Consider the following 22,817-nt stretch of genomic DNA (forward strand, 5'->3'; position numbering starts at 1 on the left):
AACCATAAAACAATCCTCATTTGATCAAAAGGTTTATGAACCTTAGTAAACTTTGTGAGTTTTGAAACGAATGAAAAATTAAACCAGAAAGTGGCCCATGTGACATCCTCACGGCCACACAGGTAGTATATATATTATCTTGGGAACAGAAACACCCTGATTCCTGTATGAAGAGGGTATCTGCCAACTGCAATTGTCAGCCCCTCTGCAGAGGCTGAGAATTAGGGATTCATCTCTGAAACTGAGGGAGTTGTGATTGCACCATCCTTTAGTTAGATAGTCAGGGAAATTGTCCAGGAGATCCCCCTATTCCCTGAACTGTTTCCTCAAGTTAGGGAGTAAGGGTTTGGGGATTTTATTACCTGCTGCCTATTAAACCCGTGGAGGGACTTACCACCTTATCCCATGTGTGAGACTTTGGGGCTGTACTGAACCAAGTCAGCCAAGCTGCTTTTTGCTGCTACTGAAGATTTCATTGTCACAGGTCATCAAGGCCCCTACAAATGGGACACTAAATTTTACTCTTGCTTGATCAGGTCACTTGACTGGGAAAATTCAAGGGTATTGTCAGAGAGGGGACTGGTGACCCTGAGAGGAATGTTTGACCCTGTTATATTTACTTTCTGTTTAATATAATTACTTTTTTGAATACATAATGTGTGTTTGTGTTATTTCTTGGGAGTCTCCCACTCCCTGGCAAGTAAGTGGGGGGTGAGCCTGTGGTTAGAATTTTCCTTCCAAGCTACCCTGATGCTGCTGCCAGGAGGGAGTGAGGGGATGCAGGCCTGCTTCAAGTGCCTCATCAGGTGATCCATAGCTTAGTTACATGCCCACCTGCCAGGACTGGTTTCTCTAGGTTGCAGCTAGCTCATGTCACATGTTTCTGTTTGAATGGAAGACAATCTAATTTAATAGTTCTTGATTGCTGTCCATGGTTGGGCCTCTGCTGGCTGCAAGAACTTCTCCTGACACCTCCCTGGAGGTTTTAGCACAAGCTGGAGGTTAAAAGACAGAAGTGCTGGCATAGAACAGTCTTACAATGAAAATGAAATTCACAAAACCAAATGGAGTTTGCAGATTGATATAGATACATGCAGACCTGTGCTGAACTACCACAGTAATTCCTTCCTTGTATTTTTATTTCTAATAATCTCTCTTGGGCAGGGATCAGCTTGACATCTGTGGCCCTAGTTCAGCAAGGTACTTTAGTGCATTCTTAACTTTAAGCACTTGAGTAGTCCCCTTGAGGTGAATAAGATTACTATCATGCTTGAATTTAGGCATGTGCAGAAGTGCATTGCTGGACTGGAGCCTGTTTCTTTAAAGAGTCAAGAAAAATAATTACTTTTAATTGAACCACCATGATGTGCACACATGTCTAACAGCACCACCATGGGATCTTATTGCTGTAACCCTTGTCATTCCTTGCCTCCACTCCACTCCACTCTGCTGCATCATATCTAAATTTAAAAGGACAACTGAGACTTTTTCTATCTGAGTTCCACAAGCACCTGTTGGGACCCCCTAAAGGTAAGAGATTACAATAGTCATAACAGTAGCATTGTTGATGGTTAATTAGTAAGAAGTCTAGAAAAGGGTTGTGTACTAGCATTTAGCAAGTACTAGTGGTGTAGCTCCTGTTTAAGTTGATAGGAATTCAACTGGAAGGGTATGAGATGCTCCCATGCTTGCACCTCTAAATTCAGTAAATGTAACTGAAAAAATTCACCAGCTATCAGCTTCAACTCAGCAAGCATTCTCTACCTCCTCAAACAAATGACTTGCTTTCAAGGCCTGCACAGCCTATCTACTCTCTCATTCACTATCAAGAATAATTATTTAATTACTTAATTATTAACACCTAGAGGCTCATAGGGTGACAAGTAACAGCCCACATGGATTTGTTAAGAACAAATCATGCCAAAACAACCTAATTACCTTCTTTAGCAGGGTTACTGGGTAGGGGGGAAGCACTAGACGTGAGCTATCTTGATTTTAGCAAGGCTTTTGACACTGTCCCACCTGACATTCTCATAAGCAAACTAGGGAAATGTGATCTAGATGAAATTAATATAAGGCAAAACTGATTGAAAGACCATACTTAAAGACTAGTTGTCAATGTCCCACTTGTTAAATTTTCAATCACTGACCTTCATACTTTCTACTGCTCCTCAATGCTGCCCCTCTCACTTGGGAGGAGCTCTCTGTAAACATCTACACAGACACCTCATTGTCCTCATTCACATCTCTTTAACTTTACTTTGCCACAATACCTACAAAAAAATGGACAATGCTTGGCGCTGCTGGTGTGCTGAGACCACAGCCTTTCTCTTTGACTAGTATTGTCTCATTGTTTCCTTTCACGTTCCTTATTTGTCAGTTGTACCCACCAATTGTGTCCTATCTTCTTCCACTTAGATGGTAAGGTCTTTGGAGCAGAAACTGTCTTTTTGTTTGTGTTTGTACAGCACCTAACACAATTCTATGACTGGGGCATCTAGGCACTATCACAGTACAATTAATGTAGAAGAAGAATTCAGCAAAGGGATATTTTTAATTTGCTCATAGGCAATTAATAAATGTCTATTCTTATTCCTTATTCCCCTTCTTTCCACAGAGTAAGTGTCAATAAATTCCACAGTTCTTAAGAGTGTGTATGTCCAGCTTTCATTATTCTCTAAAAGCCATCACAACATTTTCATATTTACATGTTTTATATTAACTCTTTTATTTCTGGTTTTCCATAAATAATGAAAATTGGTTTAAGACAGTGAAACTCACATTCTGTATTTATCTACTCAAAAGCAGAGAAACAACTAATAGGGCTGTCTTTTAGTCATTAAAATTCCCCCAAGCCAAAAATAACTACTTATTATCAACACTGATGAATCCAACCAATTGTTAATTTATAGAGCTGTCTGGTTTTGAATGGATTTACGCATGGAAATGCTTTAAAAATGTATGTGTTACAGAAGTATTGTACATAAAATCTTTATTTGCAGAATGCTGTGTCCTTTATGGTGCATGTGTACCAGACGCTGGGGAAATGTAGGTTTTATTGTTGTTAATTTAAGTGACGCTCGATGAATTCTTAAGGACCTTTTCCTAGGATAAAATATTTACCTTGCAATGCAAGGATAACCCAAAAACAAAACAAACTCTTTATCTATGGAGCTGGACAGAGATTTTAACAGGTGTAATCTCGTCTAGGTAAAGTTTATGGGAGGGATCCTAGGGTTTTCCTTGATCAGCTAACACTTTAAAACAATAACTTCCTTGTCTACACTTGAATTTCCAATATGTGTTAGCTAACATGTTAAAACATATTTTTTTTCCTAGTGAAAACAAGGGGTTACCATTTTAAAAGTGCTTAAGTGAATTAGGCGCCTTACTCTCATTGGAAGTCTTGGGCACCTAGGTCACTTAGGTGCTTTTGAAAATTTTACCCAAGGTTTAGGAAGCAGCAGTCCCTGCATGACGCAGTTGTGGAGTCTGTGACTATGCTTTGCCCTTGTTCGGAAAATGCAAACAGAGCATAGGAAAGCAAAGAAAGACCATTACACCCTCTCTGCTATAGCCCATTCTGCAGCCCTCCTGACCAATACTCAAGTCAGTGAGAGTTTTGGCCTAGGAAGGACTGCAGGATCAAGTCCATGGATATTTTCCATACCCATACGCAGGACTGGCTATATGCTTATTGGAAATATTTTGTATGTAAGATGGGTGTGAGAATCTAAAACAGATACTTGGAATTTTGCCAAAGTAGTTGCTTTCAGAATATCTTAAATACATATATTTTAGCAATATATTTATAAATAGGTTTTAATTTAATAAAAATCAACTGAGTCATAATATAACAGGCCAATCTCTTATTCATTTATCTGATCTCCTGTTATCTCAAACGGGATCGTGTCTTCCAACTTTAATGATGTTTTAGATAATAAGACATTTCAGGTAATTGAAGTCTGGATAGTGGCCCTGGCTGGCTTCCTTGGGGCTGGCTTGGTCAACAGGATTAAACTGTTTTAGCTAAGGCACTTATCAATAAGGCTCAAGACAAAAGCTCCTTTGTCTTGCTGAGCTGGGCAGCCTTAGGGAAACAAGCTAGCTGTAGATAATCAAGGGACTTGACCAGCAGAACTGGATTTTTATGTATTAAGCAGAGAAGAACTTCAGCACATAAGGATTTCTGTGCAGAAATCTTTTTACACTGAGTCCTGCTGAACAGACTCCTCAGAGCATCCAGAGATTTCAGGTGTCTCCCAAGCCTTTCACATCATCACAGTTGTACTCTATTTCCAGTAGACTAGAAATGAACCAAACTTTTGACTAGTCACATATTTGAATATATGCACAAAGTATTTTTTTCTGTATGTACATTGGGATAGATATAAGTTAAATGTATATTTTACAGATAATACTGCTTATCACACTTTCTCGAAGCTCTTTGCAAGCATTTATCAGCTGAGCGTCACAATACTTCTGTGAGGTTGGCAGGCAACTACTATCCACATTTTACAGATAGGAAAACCACATAAAGAAGTTAAGTAATCTACCAAACAGAAACAAATGGGATTAGAACTCAGGAAGTCCCTAGCTAACAGCACCGTTTAGCCACTTAGACCAAACTGCACCTCTAAGTAGTTAGGCTCCATGTGAGTTCAATACTTGAGGGGGAGGGATCTAGGGCAAAATCAGTACTTGGTCCTGCTAGTGAAGGCAGGGGGCTGGACTCATTCAGGGTCCCTTCCAGTTCTATGAGAGAGGTATATCTCCATATATTTTATTATTCCCACCACATATCCTTCATGGAAAACCAGTAGGCTGAGGCGATAGGGAGAGGAAAACTTCCTCCCAGAGTTCCCTCTCAATTCTTCCTTCCAGGGTGCTCTCTGTCCCCACCCATGCAGAAGTGAAACACTCAGCCTGCTCAACTCTGAGATCTACACAGATTTCAGATGTCCACCATAGGTAAAGAACTATTGACATGGCGTCCCTGTCCCTCCTAGTAGGCTTTGGTGCCCTCTGCTGCTCTGTCAGGCCTCCTGACTCTGCAGCCTTCAGCTCCCCCTGGAGTGCACTTTATAGGGGAGGGATCCAGTGTGAAGGGAATCTGCAGAAAAGTTAATACAGTTGCAGGTTGTATTAACTTTACATTAGATTGGCCATTGCACCTGAGGAAAGCCCAGCCCTCTGTACAGATGCCTGGACACTGCAGAGAGAGAGGACTCTCCATAAGGTCCAATTTTAAAATGAAAAAAAAATTATTCAATGTTTGAAAACCAAAAGGAAATAAAATTTTCATTTTAAATCAAAAATCAAAAGAAAACTTTGATTTGTTTTGAATTTTTTTGAAAAGGAAAAAAAAAACATTTTACACCAGTTGGATTGACTGCAACACCTCGGTGCATGAAAGGACAGTTCAGTCCCCAGCCCAAATCTTTCTTAGTTCATGCCCAGTAATTCCTTGGCCTCCCAGCAGACCCATATAGAATTAGTTTCAACTAGTGCCACATGTGATGGTGATTTTTGTGCTATGATTCCTGTATCTGTACTAAGGCTATTTTAAAACTAAAAGTCACTCCAAGAATCAAAGGAAGCAAGATCCTTGCTGTCAAGGCTGAATCCACACTCTGTTACTCTGTGTGCTGAAGTGGAGGCCCGCAAGGCACTTTAGTTTCTGGACTCTTCATCAATGCTGCATGTCTATTGGGGCTGCACAAGTGCCCAAGGATATATGAAGGACATGTCACTCCTTAAACCCTCATTTCCTCCTTTTCCACAGCCAATGACACATGAACCTCCATGGTCTCTGGGGTTTTGTGGTATAACATAGTTCTTTTCAGCTCAGTGCACCTAATACACTTAGAGCCCTTGGAGCTCAGCTTAGTCCAGAACACTGCCTAGACTTTTAAAAGCCCTTAGAAGATGTACTTTCTGTTCTTACATCTTCTTCCTGTCAGATGTGCACATTAGATTTCTCATCTGCCTTGGGGAGACACACTAAATAAATCAGTGCTCAGTTTACCTCTCGGGCCTATTAGAACAGAACTATCCTATAGGAGAAGCCATGAAAGGCTAAGCCATGGGCTACAGACTATAACTTAGGCTTCTCTTCTGCACCTAGAATGGCTGTCCTCAACACCCAGATCTCCCACCTCTGCTAGTGGAGAGAAGGAAATGAGGCAGATGGGCTTTCCCCTCTCTTATATAACCTGAATGTTTGGGTGCCATGAGGTGATACTCAAGCAGCCCCAAAAGACAGGACTTTCCAGAAAATTTCAGACGATCAGGTGCCATGAGTGGAAATGTACAGAGGCCCCAAACAAGAGTATTCTAATTGAATTCATTGCATTACTATTTTATCACGTTTAATTGAACTTCTGATTACATCGGGCCTGTTTTAATCAACAGTTCAGCTCTCTGACACTATCCAACAACAAAAATATTGAGGAATATCATATTCTCCTTAAATCTCTCATCAAGAGCACTGACTCCTGTCTTAATAAACTTTTGTTGAGAACACAAGTTTTCAAGATCTCAAAGGCTCTCATCTCTGGTGTACCTTGAACTAATTAGCAATTTAGCAGGAGTAGAGGGGAAAAAAGTTGACTTCAGGCACTTTGGTAGACAGAGACAAAGAACAAAGTTTCTTCAAATGTATTAAAACATTAAATAATAGAATTAATTACCTGAAGCTAAGTCAGGACCCGGGATGATTTTATGGAGTCAGGGTTTAATTTGAAAACATTTATACATTGAAAATATTTAATTAAGCTAACAAGGTCCAAGGTAGCGTGGCTTTTCTGAAAGGAAAACAAGATTCACAGATGAATATTTTTAAAGCGTGCATTACAATCAGCCACATGCTATATCAACACTGGAACTGAAGGGGGTCCTACATTTGTTTCCTTTGGGAATTTTGAGGAAACCTTCGCCTACTAATTTTCCCCTTTTTAAGTATACACACACACACACACACACACACACACACACACACACACACTTCCTTCTTCCTTGTTCTCAGGGATGTGTAGAATGCAAATGGCACTGGCTGTGAGGAATGTCCAGTTCTCTTTAATCATAAGCCTGCAAACAGGCTGGAGCTGATCCTGTGTGGGCCAGATCCTTAGCTGGTGTAAATCAACAATGGATTTTAATAGATTTATGCTGATTTATAACAGTTGGGGTTCTGGCCCTGTGATTCTCCACGTCCCATATCACATCTGCCATTCTTCTAACTAGGAAAGGCTGGATGCAATTCCCAACAGAGCCCACGAACACACCCCTTTGTGATGTTCTCAAGAAGAACTGTGCAAAAGAGACAATTACATTCACAAAATTGGAGGGGAAAGGGGATCATTATTTCATTCTGGTCCATTTCATATCCCATCTCCTTGGTTGGCTTGAGTTAGGGTTAGGTTTTGGCTGGCAGTCCTGATCCTAACAACCTATGTCAGACAATAAATTAATTCTGTACCAGACCAGTACCCATCCATAATACAGAATCATACAATAGAAATTGCCTTCTCAGAGCAGACTATTGGCCTATCTAGGCTGATGTTCCTGCTACTAGTGAGGTAGCACGTTGGCTTACCTAGAGGAAGCAGGGCTATTGCAAGAAATATATAACATGACAGTTAATTTATTAATTATTTTAATATATTACATATATAGATGATAAATTAAAACTCAGAAATCAGCATCCACCCAGTCGCCATCATGTGCAATGTGTTGTCAACTACAATGGAAAAAATAATCAAAGGAACAAACCTGTAGAAGGGTTTTCATGTGTGATTAGTTTCCAGATGCCACAAAAAAGCATCTCAAGTTATTAAATGGATCCAATCATCCTTTAGTTTTGAAGATTAATCTTTCAAACAAGGCAGTTTGCATCATGAACTCTTTCCTGCAAAATCTTCCAGAATCAAAGAGTTATTCTCTGAGCTGATAAAAAATGACAAATGTGATTGTTTATAACCAGCCCAAGAGAATTCACGCCTCCCTTTGTTAGCTGGAATACCTTAGCATACCTTTACTTTATATCCCTCTTAATTGTAAGGATGTCAACCATCTCCCTATATCCCCTGCCTTGTAGAACTCCCCAGATCCATTTTTATATAGAATGAAGGCATCTAAAGGAAAGAATCAGCACCAGGTATTTCAGTGTCAAACGCTCCTCTCATATACTTGTGTAGATCTTTTTTCAGTATGAAAACATCACATATTCTCATTAATAACATATGCTGCAATAGTATTAATTCACTATTCTTAATGTATCTTTTCTCAGCCTTGGGGTCATGGGCCTAATGGTATTCCTTACATAAGTTAAAGTATCAATGGGACATTTTAATGGATAAGGTGAGTATGATTTGCAATTTTATTACACAGGTTTATTTACTCTTTATGTTCCCTTTTAAGTAATGGTTTAAAGAAATGAAATTAGTCAAAATTTGAAGCCATTCAAGTGTCTATCTATACAGATCAGTATGGCTCCCAAATGAGCAATTCTAGTATTCAAACATGGAAACAACAATAATCTCACTGCCGGTGGAAGAAATAGCTTGACTAGTTTGTAGAGAGTATTATTATTATTTGTGTATGTATGGGTCTGAAGAACTACTTGAGGGAAAGCTAAGTTGAAGAAATTAGTTTTACATTTAGTTCTGAAAATGCGGAGATTGGTGATCATCCTTATCTCTGGTGGGAGTGAGTTTCATAGTGTAGATCCAAATCCAGTGAAAGTTTTCTCTCCTGCACACTGATGAACCTCTTCCCTTCGGCTGACAATTTCAGCAGCAGTTTCCTAAAGGGTTAAGCCAAATGAAACAACACATTTGTCATTTCAAAAATAAAAATACATTGAAATAATGTATCATGGGAACTGATGGACCAGGGAAGTTATAGTGGGCTATGAGAGACTTCGCCTTTAGATAACTAGGCTGAATATGGACACAGATGGTCATACCTGAAAGTCCTTACCATCTGATGACTGATGGAAGATATAAAGTGAGCTGGTTGTATCAAATCCTTCTAAACTGGCATTGCCGTTCATATACATGAGGCTATGCACATCTTAAACCCGGTACATACCCAGATTTCATATGTGGTTGATATCATTATCCACATTTTGCAGATGGACAAACAGAGGCTCTGAGAAGACAAGTGATTTGCCTTTTGGGACCTGGGTCTGCTGGACTAAGCAGGGACACTGGAGTCAGGAGGTGGGAGTTCTACTCTTGGCCCTGAAACTCACTTTTGGTGTGACCAGCAGCATATGTATCATTTAATTGCTCTGAGCCTCAGTTCCCCCATCTGTGCAATGAGCAAAACGGTATTTATATCCTGATTTGTATTTGTAAAGTGCAATATAACAGCAAGGGATTATTAGGGCCACTGTATGACAAAGTGGGAATAGAACTCAGGACCGCTGTTCCCAGTTTTGTGCTTAGTCCAATAGACTGCAGGGCAGAGGGGAGAGGGGTTAAGTGCCAGCTCCTCCTCCAGCTTTTTTTCAAAATCGACAAACGTGAATTTTAAAAAAAAAAGTTTTCGCAAATATCCAAGTCGTGAAAAACATTATCAAATGTTTTGTAAAATTTGGTAGAAGTTTTGTTACTTTGACAATAGGCATTTTTTTTTTAAATAAAACATTGTGACCCATATTCCAGTCAGGACTAGTGGAGAATGGTACAAGGGTATTGCAAGAGCATTACAAGAATAACAGTGGGAACTTAGCAAAGGGAAATGTAGGCTGACTATGAGATAAAATTTCCTAGCAGTTTGATGATTATTTGTTATTTTTAATACAGTTATGCTTAGAGAGACGCCCCAACCAAGCCCCATTTGCTAAGTGCTTTATGTATTTATACTAAAAGACAGTTTTGCCCCAAATTTCTTGCAGTCTAAGTAGACAAAGCAATATATGGATCAAAGGAAGCAGTATTATCTTCATTGTACAGATGTAGTACTGAGACACAAAGGGACCAACAATCAGATTTGAAAGATATTTGGGTGCCTAAAGATGCAGATAGGTGCCTACTGGGACTTTCAAAAACACAGAGGCACCTAACTTCCAGTGGGGAGTTTTAAAAATCTGGCCCCATGAGAGTTAGGTGCCTTTGTGTTTTTTAAAGTCCCAGTAGGCACCTATCTGCATCTTTAGGCACCTAAACACTTCTAAAAGTCTGTCCCTAAGTGAATTGTCTCAGGTCACATGGGAAGTTTGTGGCAGAGCTGGGACCTGGACAGAGATCTACTGCGTTCCAGCCAAGTGCCTTAATCACAAGCTCTTCCTTTCTTGCTGAACTCTATAAGACTGGAATAATCTCCCCAGCAAAGTAGTAAAAGCTTAATTGCTTGGGACATTTATTAAAATGGACTGAAGAATTCAGGGAATAAGTCTGAAATGGCACTGAGGGTTGAATTGGCTGGGGAGTAGGATTTTTCCAACTCTTATTTCTGCAAGATGGAGAATGTAAGTGCAAAACAAGAGATAACATAGTTATTGTGTAATTTTTGTACATATCTTAACATAGGAGGGGAATATAAGGTCTCTTCATATAGTTCTTAGAAAATATTGCAACTATTTGTCTGAAAATAGTTTTTTATAGAAATCCATACTTATCCAGGGAGATACTAGTACCACAATTGGGTAATGTGATTTACAAACAATCTGAAACTAGTAAAGTCATCAAAAATTTAGAGTTATTTTCACATTACATAGCTCTCTTTCAGCACATTCATTCTACTTGTAAATTTGCACTAATATGCCATAAATAAAGTGCTTATAGTGTACTCTATCCATTCGCCAATCATGGTCAGATAGCATTGAGATTCTGGGTAGGCTCTTTTGACTTGGGTTTGAATCCAAATGACAGAAAATTATTTGGATGTAACACAGTTAAATCCATCCAAACATGATGCCCATTTAATGAGCTTCAGCAAGGCAGGAGGGAGTTAGCTCTACCGGACTAAAATAGGATTTAATCTGTTGTAAATTATTGATTACATTGGCTTTAAGTACTGAAATATTACAAAGCTAAGACTTTCCCACTGACTCTTTAATATGGATTGTCAGACATGAAGACAGCAGTTAGAAATCCTAGATACAACAAAGTGAAAAAGAGCAAGTCACATTATTTGACTGCAATTTTGGTTGGACATATGCCTGGAGGTTTTATCACATAACATAATCTTTAATTAATTATTAATCTTTAATTCCTGGAGACTCCAGGACAGTGCTGGAGGGTTGATCATGATCATCTAGTCCAGCGGTTTCCAAACTTGTTCTGCTGCTTGTGCAGGGAAACCCCCTGGCGGGCCGGGCCAGTTTGTTTACCTGCCACATCCGCAGGTTCGGCCAATCATGGCTCCCAGTGGCCGCGGTTCACTGCTCCAGGCCAATGGGAGCTGCTGGAAGTGGAAGCTAGTACGTCCCTCAGCCCGCGCCGCTTCCTGCAACCCCCATTGGCCTGGAGCAGTGAACCGTGGCCACTGGGAGCCGTGATCGGCTGAACCTGCGGACGTGGCAGGTAAACAAACCGGCCCAGCCTGCCAGGGGCTTTCCCTTCACAAGCAGCGGAACAAGTTTGGGAACCACTGATCTAGTCCATCCTCCTGCACACTGCAGGCCACAGAACCTCACCCATCCACTCCTGTAATAGACCCCTAACGTCTGGCTGAATTACTGAAGTCCTCAAATCATAACTTAAAGACTTCAAGTTACAGAGAATCCACCATTTACTCTAGTTCAAAGCAGCAAGTGACCCTGCCCCATGCTGCAGAGGAAGGGTGGAAAAACAGAGTTTCTGCCAATCTTACCTTGGGGAAAATTCCTTCCCAACCCCAAATATGCGACCTCAAACATATTAGACACCAGGAAAAAAACTTCTCTGCAATAACTCAGAGCCCTCTCCATCTAGTGTCCCATCTCTGGTCTTTGGAGATATTTGCTAAAAGCAATCACAGATTGTAGGCAGTCTCATCATACCATCCCCTCCATAAATTTATCATGCTCAGTCTTGAAACAAGTTAGCCCCATTACTTCCCTTGAAAGACTGTTCCAGAACGTCACTCCTCTGATGGTTAGAAATCTTCGTCTAATTTCTAGCCTAAACTTATGGATGGCCAGTTTATATCCATTTCTTCCTGTGCCAACACTGCATGTGTTAAAGGCTGAGATAGTTGTAACTTGCACTTGACACACATGCATGTGGCTCTGCCAACAGGGCTTGTCTGCAGTGTCATGTTGCTAGAAGGCATAGACCTGGAAATGAATGAGTGGAGAGAAGGTGCATGTCACATAATTGTATAAGAAATCATACCCTGCCCTATTTTAAGCAGAAAATCCAAATGATTTCTATCAGGCACTAAATTAACCCAGTGGGGATTTCGGAGTGTTCCATGCAGGAGATTTCTTTATTCATGAGGATAATTGGATATCGGAGAAACCATCATGAATCGTATCGTGATTTGTAAATGACAGCTCATATGAAAAGGGTTATTGGGGCGTTTGTGTATCTTTACCAAGGCAATTACCCAATTACTTAGCTGCAGCAACGTCTTGAAACCCAGTTTTAGGACAGACTCAAGATTCTAAACCAACAGAAGTTTGACTAGTCAAGCAAGAATGATGCTGGTTGCATTGTTCAAAAAGCCTCTCCTGTCACTCAGAATGACACTGGCCAGCTAAAGGGACATGGGAGTGATAATACCAGGAGAGAAGTATTGGTGGGGGGAGGGGATAAAAGAACTTTCCACCTTTAAAAAGGAAATATGAAAATTAGCCTTGAATTGTAGTCCTCTGGGAATTAAAAAGGGTGTGAATTTTACATCTGCTGAATTTTTCAAGCACTCTTTCCTTTTTGGTGGCAAAAATACATAATTCAAAGACAAAAAAAATTCTGCTGCTGTAAAAAAGTTTGCAAGTTATGGGTAATTGCATTAGCACACGGAGAAAAGGGAAAGTATGCAAAAAATCCTGATTGGCATTTCTGTGTTTAAAAGGAATTATTTTCCGATACCTGAGCATGCCCAGAGGAACTAGTCTCTGAGCAGCTGTGAAACAGAACCTTTTTACTTCAGGGTTAGTGCAGGGAGCTCATTAGCACAGCCTCAACCCTCAGCTAAACAGCCTTGTTTGCATATTCAAGCAATAGAATGTGAAGGTGTTAAAAAGGAAGAATTGCAGCCGCTACTCCTGACTGACATGTCTATCTGGGCTCTTGTGTTTACAAGAGAATAACGAAGCTGCCCCAAAGCCCCTACTGGGCCTGATTATTATGCAGAGGCTTCTTAGATTATGTATAATTGATATCCATTTTCCCTCCAGCTAACCAATGGCAGCTCTCAGGAGTAATGCTAATTTTCCTGCATCTTACCAACCAAGCAAACACTGGAAATTGCTATCTTTTTCTATGCTTAATAATTTTTTAAAGACCAAAAATTGACATTTACAGTTTTCAGCAGCACAAATGACTGTACTCTTGGTGAGGGTTTACTGCTTAATAACAACCACTGAATCAAACAGTTGAGATACATTCAAGGCTGCTGTTAGCATAGTAGTATGTTTATTTATAGTTATATACACTACATATACACACAGCATAGTGTGTGTGTAGTTCCCATGTTTTCATGGCTTAGAAATACGGCAGCAACAACAGGGATGAGTAACTAAAGCTTATTTGCTACCATTTCTTTAAAAGATCTACAAAGTGAATTATGCAGGCAAGACGTTCATTCTACTGTACTGATTGTTCTCATTTTTATACTTGTCAATGGTACCTGTAAAGTTATGATTTAGGTCAAGTGTTTCATAGCTAAACCACATACAAGTGTTCAAAATAAATTGAGAAGTGCAGTGAATAGAATTTTTTAAGACTCAAACTGTCCACTGCTTATTCAAACCAAAATTCCCATTGACGTTTTTCTCGACCAAGGAGCAGCCAAAGTTGACCCTTAGATTACAAATAAATTCTGATACCAAGTTTTTTTGTTTGGATCATTTTCTAATTTTAAAAATTGTTAATAAATAGGATGTTCTTGAAAGTGAAATACTAATATCTTGAGCCAGGGAGAAGACAAGTGGGCAAGGCCGCTAATGTACTTCAATACTGACCTTCAGCCACGCTCCTATTTTGGCCCTGGAGAGCGCTTGAGCACTGTCAGGCTGTGTCTACAGTACAAAGTTTGGTCAACGCAACTTACATCTGCTTACAGCCACTGACTTTTGTATGTCACTCAGGCACAAGTACATTTGGCTGCTTGCAACAGTGCTGTGTGCTCTCATTAGGAGGGGTTGCATGGCTAGAGGGGAGGGATAGCTCAGTGGTTTGAGCATTGGCCTGCTAAACCCAGGATTGTGAGCTCAATCCTTAAGGGGGCCATTTAGGGAACTGGGGTAAAAATCTGTCTGGGGATTGGTTCTGCTTTGAGCAGGGGGTTGGGCTAGATGACCTCCTGAGGTCCCTTCCAACCCTGATATTCTATGAAGATGTGATGCAGCCTAAGTAGATATCCTAGTGTGTGCCATGGTGCAATGCCTTGTGGGATACCAGGAATTTCTGTGAAGTAGGGCTGAAGTTCCCACAATGTCACTTTCTCTGTCCCACATTGCATATCCCATCCCATAATTTTCATGCCACTTTTAAAATTCCCACAGTCCCAGGCACTGCTTTTTGCTCTCCGCTATCTCTCTGACAGAAGCATGGACCATGCGCAGCTCAGCCCAATAAAACATACATGTTTAGATATTTTAAAACATACAAAAATTTTTGCTGATCCTGTAGTTTGCTGATCACATGTCGTGGAGATATAAGACAATGTTCATTTCCTAGAGTGCGGTGAGAGGGGTCAGGGTTCATGCCATGCAGCTTCCTGTATAGGGAGCAACAACCATGGAGTTTTCAATGGAACGGAAAGGCTGAGTTCTTTGGACATTTAGCATACATTCTTATCATTCTAATCCTATTTTAGCAATACTATCACACAAGTGAGCCACATGAATTCCAGTTAGGTAAGTGTCAGAGTTCCCTTGACACATGGGGACCTTGGCGTAAGCTGGCACCCGGTCTGCCAACATCACAGTGCATTCTGAAACATTAATTTTAATTCCCAGTGATGGTTTTAAAAGCAAAGTGAGGACTCTAAAGTCGATGCCTCTGTTCTTGAAATGCATAGATGGGTCCCATTTTAAAATAGGGAAGAGAGAGGGGTGAGGAGGGAAGATTTCAGGTATGAAAAGGGAAACAAACATGCTTATCAGAAATAAGTCATCAATACACTTACCTGCACTCTCTTCCCCTTCAGCATGAGGATCATCTGTGCTCACCTGGCAGGACTGATATGACTCCAGTGGAGTTTCAAAGAGCTCCAGGGTCACCACATGTTTTGTGTCCCTTCTGCTTCTTGTTGTGCACTTGCAGGGGGTTCCAAACCCTGCTCTCATGAAGTGTCCACAGTCACATTCAGTGTGTTGGTGGGGTCCCTGCAGTTCATTGTAGAAGTGGTAGGTTGGGGGCAGCCCCAGATATACTGTTGCCCCCCACCCTTGCCTTCTGATGTGATTGCTGAAGGTCCTTGGCTTTCACCCGGCATTGCTGCTCATCCTTGTCATGCTCCAGGTATAGCACCCCCTGCACATAGATATCTATATTCCTTCCATTTTTTCTTAACTGGGTTGCGCAACCTCTTCTTCACAGGCCAAGGAGATCTAGGACTTCTGTCCTGCTCCAACCAGGAATGCGTCTAGGTGTAGCTCCTACTCTGCACTGAGCCAGCTTGCTCAGATGCTTACAAAGGTGGATGGGTAGATGTCCTCACCAAGGTGGGCAACCACAAAAATGTATTTCAGAAATATACTGGGAGGTGGCTTTTTAAGTGTGGGGGGGTGGCTTTCGGTGTTTGTGAGCTAGGGGCAGTGGAGTCTCAAGGACAGAACATTGTGGGATAGCTGTTGCAGAACTGTCGGGGTTGACACGGGTAACATAACATCTACACTAGCATTAAATCAATGGAAGTAGATTGACTTTGATTCTGAGTAATTCAGAGAAGTGGTGTTATTGCATCAATGTAACAGGGTGCCTATACTGATGGGAGACAAATTTTGGTTTAGGTAAGTCGAAACAAGTCAACGTAGATCAATGTGACTTTGTAATCTAGACCAGGCCTTAATTTTGTGGAGATTTTTAGTAACAGACAAATACCTCCTAGAACAAGGATAAGACCACTATACTCATTTGCACGACACCCATCTCTTCCAAGGTGAAGAACTACTTCACTAATCCATTGTACCACCTAACCACTGACTGAATTTCAATTCTAATCTTCTCTCAAAGAAAAATGTATGGGGCTTGTGACGGGTTGGATCACAGAAACCCTCTGTGAGCTGCCACCTGATGTACTAAGACTACCTCTGCTCCTGTTTTCCCTGCCAGCTCAGGACTCCAGCACCCTGTCTTGCTGAGCCAGACACTCCCATCTGCTCCAGCAAAGACCCAGGGTCTGAATTACTTGCCCCAAAGCTGCAGGTTTACCTGAAAACAGCTCACAGACGTGTGCTTGTCTTTAGCACTCAGATGCCCAACTCCCAATGGGATCTAAACCCAAATAAATCCATTTTACCCTGTATAAAACTTATGTGGGGTAAACTCATAAATTGTTCGCCCTCTATAACACTGATGGACAGATATGAACAGTTGTTTGCTCCCCCAGGTATTAATACATACTCTGAGTTAACTAATAAGTAAAAAGTTATTTTATTAAATGTAGAAAGTAGGATTTAAGTGGTTCCAAGTAGTAACAGACAGAACAAAGTAAGTCACCAAACAGAATAAAATAAAATGCGCAAATCTATGTCTAATCAAACTGAATACAGATAAGATCCTCACCAGTTCCAGAATGCTCCCTTTTTACAGACTAATCTCCTTTTAGCCTGGGGTCCAGCAATCACTTACACCCCCTGTAGTTACTGTCCTTTGTTCCAGTTTCCTTCAAGTATTCTGGGGGGTGGAGAGGCTCCTTCTTTAGCCAGCTGAAGACAAAATGGAGGGGTCTCTCTTGGGTTTAAATAGACTTTCTCTTCTGGGTGGAGAATCCCCTCCTCACTCCTATGCAAATCCAGCTCCAAGAGGGAGTTCTGGAGTCACCTGGGCAAGTCACATGTCCATGCATGACTCACAGTCTTTATAGGCAGAAGCCATTGTCCACATGGTATCTTGTATGTCTCCAGGAAGACTTCTTATGTGGATTGGAGCATTCCAAGATGCATTGTTCCCCAAGTGCTTCCTGATCAGGTACTTAACCTTGCAAATTCCTTCCTAAAGAAGCTGACCAAATGCCTCACAAAGCTTACTTAGAAATCAAGCCAGCATACAGCCAATATTCTTAACCTCAAGTACAAAATGATATACGTGTACAAATAGGATGAATAGATATAGTAGACCATAACCTTTACAGAGATATGTTACATGGCACAGGCAGCACAAAACATATTCCAGTTATGTCATACTCCCATAAAGCCTTATGAGAGGTACCGTCACAGGGCTGAACCGGGGGGTGTAGAAAGGGTGACAGTTCCCAAAGTAGGTGTACTAAATATGAATCATTAAAAATTATACGCATTATCAGCAGACTAAGCCCCAAAATAAATATGACTAAAATACCAAAAGTCTATAGGATGCATCTGTCTACTAAAGATCCAGTACAAGACTAGATAATGATAAGGCAGGAGTATCAAAACTTTACCTAGCTGATTGCTGCATTGGAAACCTCCCAGAAACCAAGGGCTGCCCTACATTGCAAAAAACCAAGTAGATTGCAGCTACCTCCTTACTGTAATAAAGAGGTACAGAAGATACAGGTGCCAGCATGCAATCATTCAATATTACCCAAGTGGTCTCCACTTATATCAAATTAGCGCATTACATGTCAGGACCTGTGGTCACTATGAGCTGCATTAAAGATGAGAGTCCGAGTAAGTCAATATGGGACTCCAAGTCTGGCCAATGAACCACGTCCTTGCAATAATGTCTTTATCACATGAGCAATCTAAGGAACATCAATTGCATCCCAAATGGAAATAATCCTCTATTGGCCACATAGCCAGGCTGGGCAACCCAATGGGTATGTTTTAATCTCTAAATTCTATATATGTTTCAGTGATCTGCACAATAATCCATGATGTTCTTCTGAGGGCTGGTGGATCACATAGTACTGATTCTCTTCCTTGTTTCCAGGTGCTAATCTTCATTAAAAGCTGGAAACACTTTAATTAGATATTAATTTATTATTACTATTTAGTATATTATTACTTTTCCAGGTGAAGAAAGGCTGAGCTTGCCATAGGGATATTATTAGCTCTCTAACAGTAGGAGTGATCAGATGTGCGCCCATGAATGGGAGGGGACACCGGCTATATTAAGATGTGGCCCATGTTGTAAAAAAGTTTGAAAACTCCTGGTATAAACCAATAACCTCTAGAAATTTCTCTATAGTTGGCTATGTTTGAAATGTTCATACTTTACATACATTGTACAGATGAGAAATGATGCTCTGAGTCTGTCTAGTCAGCCACAGCAATTACTTGAAAGTAATTTGTGGTATTTCTCCCTTATCCCTTTCCTCAGAAAAACCACAGTAATGGAGCATATACACCCTCTCTGTTTCAGCTAGTAACTGAAAGAGCCCATGTCACCAGGGCCATTTGTAGGGGTGTGCATAGTTGCCAAGCTTCCAACTTCCAAGGGCACTGTACCTTGTGGCTTTCATGTCATTATTTATTTATTTGCTTCACTGTGGTTGGCCAGCTGTTTTTGCTGTGCTGATTGGCAGGCTTTTGGGGGTGGGGGAAGAGAGAAGGGGAAGGTCTTGGCCACTCAGGGATATTTAGACAGGAAAACGGTCTGCTCCTGCATGCCACACTCTGGGATGGGTTATATTTGTTTTTCTTAGAAATGAAATGTCTCTGTATCAGCTATGTGACTCCACCACATCCAGCTTTCCTTAGTTAAGGAGCAGGAGCACTCAGAGGCGTGACTGGTTTCACAGGAGGAGATTTTCCTTTGGATACTTCTGCACTACGAGCACTACAGCAGCAGAGCTGCAGCTACGCCGCTGTAGAGCAGACATGTGCTACACTGACAAAAAGAGTTTTTCCAGCATTGTAGTACAACCACCGCCTCGAGAAGTAGAGCGATGGAAGACTTCTTCTGGCAGCCTAATTGCATTAACAGTGGAGGTTAGATTGACCTAACTACGTTGCACAGGGTGTTAATTTTTTCACAGCCATGAATGACATAGCTCGGTTGACCTAAGTTTTAGGTGTAGACCAGGCCTTTATTACAAATATTCTCATGCACCTTAAAATAGTTGAAAGAGGAGTAAAAAGCGTACATGCCACATGTCATTATAAACTAATATCTATAGTAACATAATTCATATGCATAGCGAAAAATGTATCCCAGAACATAAAGAAATGTGACATAAAAATCACTTTGGGGTCAACTTTGTCCACAGGGTGCATGTAGTTTGCGTCTATTGTCATTTGTTTTCTGTGCACAGCAGCTTTAAATAGAGAGGGGCTGCCCTCCCTGCTGCAGCAGCAGCTTTTATTTTGTGCTGAGATCATGCAGCCGGCTGCTAAGGAGAGATACCCACAGTGGGCTCGATCCTGCATCATTAAATTTCATGGGAATTGACTTTAATGGCAAAAGGAATTTCCGTTAATGAGTGCGGGATATGTGGTCTCTCATGGAGACCTTACTTTTGTTCTTTCTTCTTTAGTTCTGTGGATATGAAATAAAGACAGAGAGCTACCTTTGCCCCATTTCCTCCTGGGATGTGCTATCTGTGCTGTCTCTCTGGAGACGCAGCCCAGAATCTTGCCATCAAACTAAAACTTCAGAACTGTGATATAAAGAATACTGCATGATTTGCTTTATTGTGAAAAACACTCTCCCAGTGTCCCTTTACCAGATGTATGTGAAGTGACATGCTGAAAGGGCTGAGATACAGTAACCATGAGAAATATAAATATGATAAAGGAGAGATGGTGTTAGTAATCCGTGAACCTCCAAAGGTGACAGAGAAAGCAGAGGATTTGCCCTCCCAGAAGACACAGCAGCTCCATCAACAAATTTTAGAAACATCCATCAAGGTTTGCTCCAGAGATGCAGCCAGAAGTTCAGATGGTTATGTAAACTTCTTTGGTCTCGAAATCTTGCTGAAAACCTCATGAGAGAATGTTTCTATTTGCTTTTGGTTTAGACCAGTTTGTACATTTAGTACCTCCAGAATAGATTTTTCTCACTGCATTTTGGTATTTTCCCTTCCAATCCCAGTCAAAACTAAAAAGAATTTATACACACATGAAAAGTGACCTTCCTTTTCACTTTTCCCAAAAGTGTTAACTAATGTGACACCCTTCTCAGGGCAGCCCAGAACCATAAGTCAATGTATTACCCCTCTGCCTCAGCAAGAGTGAGCTTTGCTGGAGATTAGACTGTGTGTCAGCTCCCAGACACACCAGCCTGTGTGCCTCACCAGCATGCCAGTCTGAATGGTGCCTTGCAGATAACAATCAGTGAATTCCTGTTCCCAAGTTCCCCAGAGATGTCCCTCTGCAGTGTTGAGTCCCTCCCACTGTGACACACTCAGAAATAATTAAGTTAACTGCCTCCAAAGAGACTGTGTACGACCAGCCTGTTAGATTAGCCAAGGATGCACACATCACTTTAATACACCACACTGAAATAGTTTGGTAATAAAAACAAGCATAAGTTTATTAATAAGGAACACAGATTTAATTGATACTAAGCAAGAGGTATGGTTACAAACAAAACAAAATACAACATGCTTTCCAGTGTCTAAAGCTTAACAGAGGGCAATATGGTCTCAGGCAATTTCTCATTTATAGTCAGTTCCCAAAGACTTCAAACCCCGTGGTTGAAAGATCCACCTTTCACAGACTCCAAGAGGTCTGGCCTCTTTTGTCCCTTAAGTGATGGATAACTAAAATGTCTCTATGCTCCTCAAAGACCATGGTCTTTGCCACAGATGCTAGGAAGACTTCCTGAGGGTGCAGACTCTGTCCCCCAGTGTGCTTACTGCTGTTTTCCACTTGTTAGCTTAATTGCTTTGTTTACCTTATATGCAAATGTCCTTTCATTGTCCTCTGCCTGCAATTAAGCTGATCAGACAGGTAAATCCACATTCCCTTGTCTAGGGCAGGTTTGATTTGTGTACATGTTAAGAATGTATTTCCAGTACACATCCATAATTTTCTATACACAACCCATCCATACACCACACAATGATATTCATGACTAGTGCTTTACTAATTTACAAATGACCTTTTGGATCCATATCAGGACAAGAGTGCATTGCGGTTAGTGAGTGGCAGGCCTGATATGAGTTACAGTATAGTGGGCTCTCTGCCAGTTGGCACTGAGGGGCTCTTAGGGCCACAACTAAACTTTTTAGACCTTAACCAAAGGGTCAGCTTCAGTTTAGTTTGATCATTGGGCAAAAACTTGAAGTCAGTTCTTATTTAATCCAAATTAGTTTGCACAACCCTGAAATAAATGTACTGTGAGCCTTTTGAAAGCAATCCAACATTAGCATTCTCTCTTATATGTATTAAGTGAATAGTAATTACACTGTATGCATCACCACAGATGGGTTTAAAAAAATAAAAAAAATCTTGGATCCAAATGTGATTTCCACCATCTTGGCCAATACACTGGAGATCCAACAAGGGGTGTCCTGAACTAATAGCATAAAAGTCTCTACCACTTGAGCTAAAGAGCCATGAGCTCTCACATGCCAACTTTGGCTGTAGCTCAAGCATAACACACACAGTTTGACCGGTGGGTTACATGCTTCTGGCCAGAAGAAGATCAGTCTGAGCATGGGAAATTCCAGACAAGCTCCCACTTATATGATAGCTGCCCTCTTAGACAACACACCAGGGATTGATCTCAGAACTGCCTGGGCCGAAAACACTGGCCGGTTGAGAGAAATTTGAGGACCGCTATACCAGCTTTGCTGGACCCCACCTTCTTCCCATTTCTTTTTTACCTACATGTTGCAGATGTTTTGAAGCTCAGGGGCCTAGTATAATTGTCCCTCCTTTCTCTCCTTCTCATCAGCCCTGCCTCTACAGCTTGAGCTAAAGAGCCAGGCTGTATAAATGGCAGATATGACAGACTCACCCCCTCTGTGGATTGGACATAGAGGAGGATGCATAACATATACTGATAAGTGGATTACACAAATACCTTTGAAATCTGGGAAAGTTCAGATCTGGATTTGCACCCCAAGCCTACGTATTATGGCTCCTTTCATCCAGCAAAGTCATTTGATGAGATTTGTACACAAACAATTAAGCCACACAACACCCCTGTTAAGTTCAATAGCTAATGACCGCTATACCTATTTTATAGGTGGGTAAACAGAGGTCACATTGTGCACAGAATCTAGATATCTTGATTCCTACTCCCCTACACTAAAGACCCTGCCTCCACTAATTCCACTCATTTTATTGGCAGTTTTGCAGATAGCAGATTCAGAAAACATTCCAAGGTGTTTCATCCCATCCAGTAGTAAGCAGGGGGAAAAAAAATAAAAAATAAAAACAAACAAACAAACAAAAACTGTTCCTATCTGCAAATCTGTGAATATTTACAAGTTTAAAAGTGCAATTCACCAAATCAGTTCTGGCCATTTCTGCTACATACTTTTATTCTGTGCTCATCACTTTCTGCATGGTAGTTTGTAACAGGGGTCCTTTGAGTTGCTGCTTCCATGATTACACACTG

The sequence above is a fragment of the Mauremys reevesii genome, linkage group 2 (genome assembly GCF_016161935.1).
Source record: "Mauremys reevesii isolate NIE-2019 linkage group 2, ASM1616193v1, whole genome shotgun sequence".
Taxonomy (NCBI): domain Eukaryota; kingdom Metazoa; phylum Chordata; order Testudines; family Geoemydidae; genus Mauremys; species Mauremys reevesii.